We start from the raw sequence: 7,303 nt of genomic DNA on the forward strand, positions 1-7,303 counted from the left end.
AAAAAAAAAAAAAAAAATCCGTGCCGACAAATTCTTTCTGAGGTGTCAAGTTGCTCCCGAAGTCTCCTAATCTCGGTGCAACGCCGAGTTTGGGGCTGCGGCAAACGAAAATATAGACGGGCTCTCTCCCCCCGCCCCCAAAGTGCCAATGCCCGAAGTTTTAGGCAGAAAAATAACGGGCGGCGGTGAGGAAATCGGGCTGAACGGGACCAAATCGGAGCGACTCGGAGATCTTTATTAGCCGCATTCCTCCAGCGCCGCCGTAATTCAATTATTTTGCTTTTCACTGGGTTAGAGTGGGGGAAGAGTCCGGGAATAAAGTTGGAAATTCAACGTTTCTGCTTCCCCAGCACCCGGGCGGCGCGCTGCTCCCTCGGGCAACGGGGTGCCCCACTTCTCCCTGCCCCCCACCTCCCCCAAATTCCCCCGGGCTGCGGAGGTTTGGGGCTAAAGCGGGCAATGCCAGGCGAGGGGCCGCCTCCGCCAGTCCTTGGAGGGGATGGATTTGGGGGATATGAAGGGTGGGGGGCATGGCCGCCGCCCAGCAATTTCACCGATTTTATATATTCATTTTTATTTTATTTTATTTTATTTTATTTTACAACAGTTGAGGATTATGCGGGCGGTGAAACGGCGATTTCACACGCGCGTCTGGGGTGCGGTGGGGGCTGCGGGCGCTACCTGCGCGCCCAAGCGGAGAGCTGGGCGCGGAATCTCCCCCTCCCCTCCCTTTTTAATTTTTATTTAATTATTATCATTATTTTCGCCCGGTGCTCTGCTCCATTAGCCACGTCCACAAAAGAGAAGACCCCTTCTTCCCTCTCCAGGGAGCAGCGAGCAATAGATTAAAAACAAGCATCAATCAGGAAAGAAGCAAGTAACTGCTTAAAGGAACAGGGCAGAATTCCTCGCTTTCCCCTCGCTGCCCGTATCTCCATGGTTTCCTAAGGTATGTTTCTGGTTGCTCAACGCTGTATATCACTATTCCCTTTGGAGAAAGCGGCTTGTGCGGCAGCACCGGAGGACAACTCGGAAGCAGAAGCTTGGCTCTTTCCAGCACATCGCCCCCGACACCCATCGCCTTTCGCTGCTGCGGGAAGGAGCTTTGCAAGCGCGAGGTGTCAGATGTCGCTTCGTTGCAAGGGGCTAAGACGCCTCTGCCACTGCTAAGAGGGTGTGGGAGGGGAAGGACTGGAAAAAAAAAAGAAAAAAATCTATTTATTAAATTCTTGCCTTCAGAAAGGCGCACACAGGTTAGCTAAGCCTGCCCGGAAAACCAGTGAGGCGTGAGCGTTTTGCGGTTCTCCTCCAAAGAAAGTCGCGCTCGTTTCGTCGGGATGCGATCCGGTTCCTGGAGTAACGCWGATCTTGGGGAGCACAGGAAGGAGGAACCTTCCCCTCAGCAGATAAAGTCCCATGTGTCTCCTGTCTCTAACCAGAGAAACCTGAAAATTTTGATTACGATTTTTTTTTCTTTTCAGAAGTATGATATGAAAAAACATGCCTGGGGACGAATTATTTAATGAAAAGTTGCTACCTTCTGCAATTACAAGAAGATTACTAATGTGGGAAGGTTTTCCATTTGAGATCCTGGAGTAATAGGCATTATTTTTTAAGCGATTATCCAATAAATCTCTCTTTAAAGGGTGATAAAGCCACCTTGAAAACTGGGGATTTAAAAGAAAATATTTCTGAGGGATTTCCGCATTTTTTGAAATGACCATTGAAAAATCGTGAAAGGAAGAGTAACGCATTCAGTCTCAAGTGTTTGTTTTCTCAGAAAACCCAGAAAGGAGAGAAGGGATATTTGCAGCAGAGCTCAACAAGGCAGGCTCAGGAAAGGCTGCTTATTCAAAAACGTGCTTCAGAGCTGGAAAAAAAACATCAGAGGGCTATTCCAGAGCTCATTGCCAAGACCAGAGAAGCAAAGTTAAGGTAGACATGTGCTTCACATAACTGAAATTGCTTGAGTTAAAGTCCAGAAGCTGCCAAATGAAGAGGACGCAGTTTTGGTGGGGATATTTGGTGCCTGATCCAACTCTCACGTGAGCCTCTTGCAGCTTCCTTGACCTGCTCGGGAAGAAGTCTCCTCTCCAGAGGTGTCCTACACAAATGCCCCCAAGGCAGCCCTATCTCCCAGGTCCTGGAAGAGCTCCAAGTGCCCATGGGTACTACCAAGGTCCTCGGGCAACACAGCAGCTCTTCAGCAGGTCACCTGCAGCCAGATGGACTGCATTTGCTGCAAGGATGCGCTTCCTTGTCCCAGGTGGGTTAGGAGAAGAGGGAAAGGCAGGTTCAGGTCTGAGGGCCTGCTTGTGCCATGGAGCAGCTCAGCTCCCTGGCTGCAGAGTGTGACCCTCTTCGTTTGCATGGAGAGTGTAGTGCCGGCCTGTAATTCTCCTACTTCCTCTGCCTCCCCCGCTTTCTCAGGCAAACAAGGCTCTGTTTATTTGCAAGAGATGCTCTTAAGTTAGTCACTAAAGAGGAAAGCGGTCCCATGCAATCACACCACGGGTTCTTTTCAAGCCCAGAAGTGGGGAGAAAGAGCTGTTTCTCTTCCAAGACTATTTCTAAAGGAAAGTTTGCATTTTTTCCCCCCTGAATGCAGAGTGCTCCTGCACCAGTGCAAACACGACAGAGGCCCTCCAGCTTTGCAAAGGAGTCCTGTTAGCCACGCCGCTCATTTGCGTGGAACGGGGACCTCGTTTAGTTTTTCCCGGGGACTTCCTCAAGGGATAGCGAGACGCAAACCCGAAGGGATAAGACTCTTTCAACCCCGCTCCCYGTCAGGAGGCCGAGCAGAAGGCCACCGCGCCGCCGGGCCGGATTCCTCGGCGCTCCTCGCGTCTGCCTCTCCGCTGGGCCACGTTTAATTTGCCCAGAGTGCGGCATTAATAGGATGTAAGCTGCGCCCTTGAACAATTACCTTATCAAAGCATAACATCTATGGAATGAGCGGAGTATTTTCATTAAACAAATCAAAATAATAAGGCTGGCAATGGCCTTGCTCGTTCTTTGAACCTGTAAGTGGCTTTAGAGATATTCAACGGTACCACACCAACTTCTATTGCACTGGTAGCCCCTGCTTAGTTTTTTTTTTTCCTAAAGAAGATTAACTACTCCTTGCTAAAAGGCTCAGCTCTACTTTTGTCAGGGTGCACAGACTAATTGGGTTTACCCTGCGTACAACAGGATTCCTGCGCTYGCAGGCTCGCTTCCCATTTCACGTGGCTTTTCGGGGCGGGGAGAGCACTTTCCTCCCTGCGTTTGGGTTTGCTCAGCGCGCYGCATCCCCAAGCATCTGCAAAAATAGGGCCCGACCCTATAGGAAGTGGGACCGTAATGTGAGAGCTACTGATGGAGCAGAACAAGGGTGCAAAAAGAAAAAAAAAAAGATATTTTTCAGATGAGAGAGTGCCCTCAAATGAGTCAAGATGCTTCTGTTCTGAGCGCGCACCCCAAACCTCGACTTTCTGCAAGGGCAGGCTCCTAACTCTGCCTTGGCTGCTCTCAGATAAATCCCGCTCGGAGCCAAAAACCCACAGCGAGACGGCGAGGCTGCCGAAGGAGCGCGCGGGGCGAGTGTGCTGCGGCGGCGGCAGCCACGCGCGCGGGCTTGGGCCCTCGCCGAAGCGCCTGCGATCGGATGGAGCCAAGCTGCACATTTGTCTGGGTGAATTAAGAGCACAATCCCTTCTTCCCAGAGGGAGCAGTCGCTTCGTATTTATGCATTTAGTCTTACAGGTGTAAAATAGGTTCCCTTTATGCTTATATAATAAATTCTTTTTCCCCCCATTTGAATTTCAAGGCTTTATTCCCTTCTTTGGATTCAAGTCTCCTACCTGAACCTGATTCTCCATATTGCCATTAATTCCTTCATCACAGAAATGAATTCCATTTAATTCTCTATAGTGGTTGTTAAGGCAGATCAAAAAGTACATTTGCAAGGGTTCCTTCCTCCTCTCCTCTCTCTCTCCCGCGTGGTTTCCGGCTCCCCCGTGTTGCACGCGAAGCCGCGCCGCTGCTTGCTGCTATTTTTTTTTTTCCACAACTAACTTATAGAAACTGGACTATATTAACATCAACACAGCCATAATTAAGACCCTGAAGCAAAACAGCTTCGTACCCCAGTCACTACAGCTTGTAGAAACACAGCACAAGCCACTCAGTTAATTAAAGTATTGATGGAAATAAGGCGGCAGCAGCAACAACGCTGAACCCAGCACAGGCCAGACCGGCCCACAACAGGTATCATTTTTCCTAGGTTTGTTGCTGCTGCAACTTTAATGTTATGATTCAAACTGACCACTTAGGAACCGTTCCTAGAAGCCTTTCATTCGGTACCCGGCTCTGATAACCGCTTGCAAGGTTCCCAACAGCCCCACAAGCTTAACGCTCCCGTTTCAAGCGAGGGGAGACTTCCCAGGCACAATATTGCAGCAGGAGGGCTGCGTTACTACCAAGAGGAACACTGGGTTAAAGCAATACTATTGCAGCAGTGAAATAAAGCCAAAGAGGTTTCAAGGCTTCCAAAACTTTGCTACAGCATCTAGAGTTAGCATCTCCATGGTAATAAACTCACATGTTCTAGCTATGGCCAACGCACTTCAGAGTTATACTTCAGAAAACAGCACAGTAAAACTGATTTGTTCAAATTATTAAGGCTACAAAACAAGGTACATGTCAAGGACTGAAGAGCAGGATGCTGTCCAAGCACGAAAAAACAGAGCTTGGGCAACTGCTGCCTTTTATAGAGCTGGAGACCCCTCAAGGCCCAGCCATACAGCAGGGGCACAGTACAGCTGGTTTAGGCGAGTAGAGCTTGTGATTTCTCATAGGTTTAACTGGGAGGGAGCTGGGACTTAGCCCAGTTACTCTGGGACTTGCAAAGAGCGTAGGGGAAGGCTGGACTATTTTCAGCAAGCTCGAGGTAGGTGCAGAGCAAGCCTTGTTTTCCCGTGCGCAAGCTCGACGGGCTTTGCCCGCATGGCGTTTCGCCGCTGGGACGGCGCCGAGCATCTCTCCTCTGAAGTCAGTTTGGCTGCTGCTGGATTCGAGGAAGAAACCAGGGAGGAAAAGGGTTAAATCCCGCGGAGCAAACCTCCCCTCCGCCTTCACACCAGGTACCTTCTAATTACTCCAAATGGGAAAGGTCAGGAGGTGGGTGGAGGCGGCCACAACAAGGGAGAAAGAGGGGGGCGGAAAAATGTTTTATTAGCCGGCGAGTTAAGGGCCCTGCGTCCCGCCGGGCTCGGCACGCTTTCCGCGGCTCGAGGAGCGAACCCCGACACCCGGCTCTCCCGGCGGAGCCGCGCTTTGCCCCCGCGACGGCGTGAGCACGGCCTTTTTGCTTAATACGTTATTTTAAGTGTGATTTAATACATCTTAAAATGTGTTTTTTTAGCTGTTCTCCCCCCCCCATCCGATAATAGTTATTACACCAATTCACGGGGAGACAAAACCTTGAAGAAAAATGCTGGACCAAGAAATGCATTTTTTTTTGTCTGAAGCAGATAAGTCTTCAGAAACACAGAAGGAAATTTGCACGCGTCTCAGCCTTATAGCACTTAATCTCACGCAATAATCGTCGCTGCTTGGCTTGGCAGAAGAATAATTAAACAGATATTAAAATTGCAATCAGCTGTCACTGAAGCCTAATGAGAAAACCCCGTGCGATCAACATCCGAACTGCTTGCTGCAGACCAGGAGTCCAGGGCGTTGCTCTGCCGGAAGTTTTTGCCGGCCCCCAGCCGGTCGTTGCAAGGACTTTGGTCCTTGGAAATTAATTAAGGTCATTGCTGACTTCTCTTCCCCTTCTCCCCGTAACTACTTTAAGGTTTGGCGGAGGTTCCCCAGCTTGTCTCCAAGCTTCGAGTTGTTTCGCTGTCTTGTGTCTTGGAAATTGCTCTGCTGAGCGGGTGGTCGTGATGGCTCCAGGCCCTGGAAACCTCCTTGCGAAGGAGGTGAGGAAGGGGGGTCCCGGCTCCGTCCGGAGTCCCTGGAAATTCAGTAGGGCTTAAGCCAAGCTTGAAGCTGTTCGGGGTAAGCTGGGAAGCAAGTTGAGCGTTGGCCTGGGAGAGACCACGGCTGGAACAGCAGGTAGCTCGGGGCAGCAGGGCACCATGGAAGCGGCTCCCCGGCCACCGCTTAGTTTTTATCTGTCTGTACGTTTAGCAAATGGCACTGGTGTTATCGGCTGGCTTGGCTCTACGGCCATCGGGAGCTGCCTCACTGTAGCAAAGGATTTAATTTGCTTTTCTTCCAGACGGGCCTTAGAAATAAGTTTGGAGAAGCTCCCTTAAGCACCGGCCGCATTCCCTCCGCTTTCCCGAATGTGACAAGACCCGTCGGGTCAAATGGCAACGCCGGCTAGTTTAAAACAAGGCAAAAAAAGAAACCTCCTGAAGTACGTTTACCATATTGTAATCCCAAAGTGGTCTCCGAGGATGGGCAGAGATGTGCAGCGTTGTGGAGCGAAAAGCAGTAATCCTGCGCTCAACCAGCTGCTCGGGCTAACGTGAGTTTACTTGAGCAAGCCGATTTCGGCGCGGGAGTTGCTGCAACGCTGCTTCTCCCTACAGCAGCCGTCTGCCCGGTCCGGCTAAGCCCAAAGATGCTGTTATAAGCAGCACATTGAGAGCAGAATGGAAAATAAATCGCTAATAAAAACTCTAGGGGATGCCGTGCGCATAAGAATGGAAATAGAGCCCCGGCATACGGCTGCACCGACTTCAATGGAGTTGCACCGTGTTGTTCCCCCGCCTGCTTTTGGTGATAAATTGCAGCGCGTTCGTGACGGGAGTGGAATGATTAAGCTCAGATGTCTTATTAAGATCTCTCCTTTCCAAAATGTCATGTTGCCTTGATGTTTAAAGGTCTCTGCGGTGCAACAAGCGCAGCATTGTGGCGAGCAGCAGGCCCTCCGCTGCCTTTCACGGCATCGGGCCGGCAGGGCTGGGCAAGCCCGCCGAGACGTGCGTGCGAGGGCAGGATTGGCAGCTCCCCTCGCCGCCCGCGTCCCGACCCCGCTGCCAGAGCCCCGGCTATGGGAGGAGGGGAAATGCTCTGGGCCTGGCGTTGCTCAGAAGGCTCTCCCCAAATTTACCTCTTCCTCCCTACCAATTTGGCCCCGGGGGCCCCGTTTGGTCCTCCGTCGCCTGGGCTGTGCGCCTGGCTGCGCCAAGCCGACCCCTTGCTGGCATCGCTCATGGCCTCCTGCCTTCTCAAAGCAGGGTTGCCGTCCTTGCCGGTGGGTCTGGCAGCACGTGCACCAGCTCCACAACCCTATGTCCTCTCTTGCCCA

This window comes from Rhea americana, unplaced genomic scaffold (assembly GCF_003343005.1).
Source record: "Rhea americana isolate MKP2758 unplaced genomic scaffold, rheAme1 scaffold_217, whole genome shotgun sequence".
Classification (NCBI taxonomy): Eukaryota; Metazoa; Chordata; class Aves; order Rheiformes; family Rheidae; genus Rhea; species Rhea americana.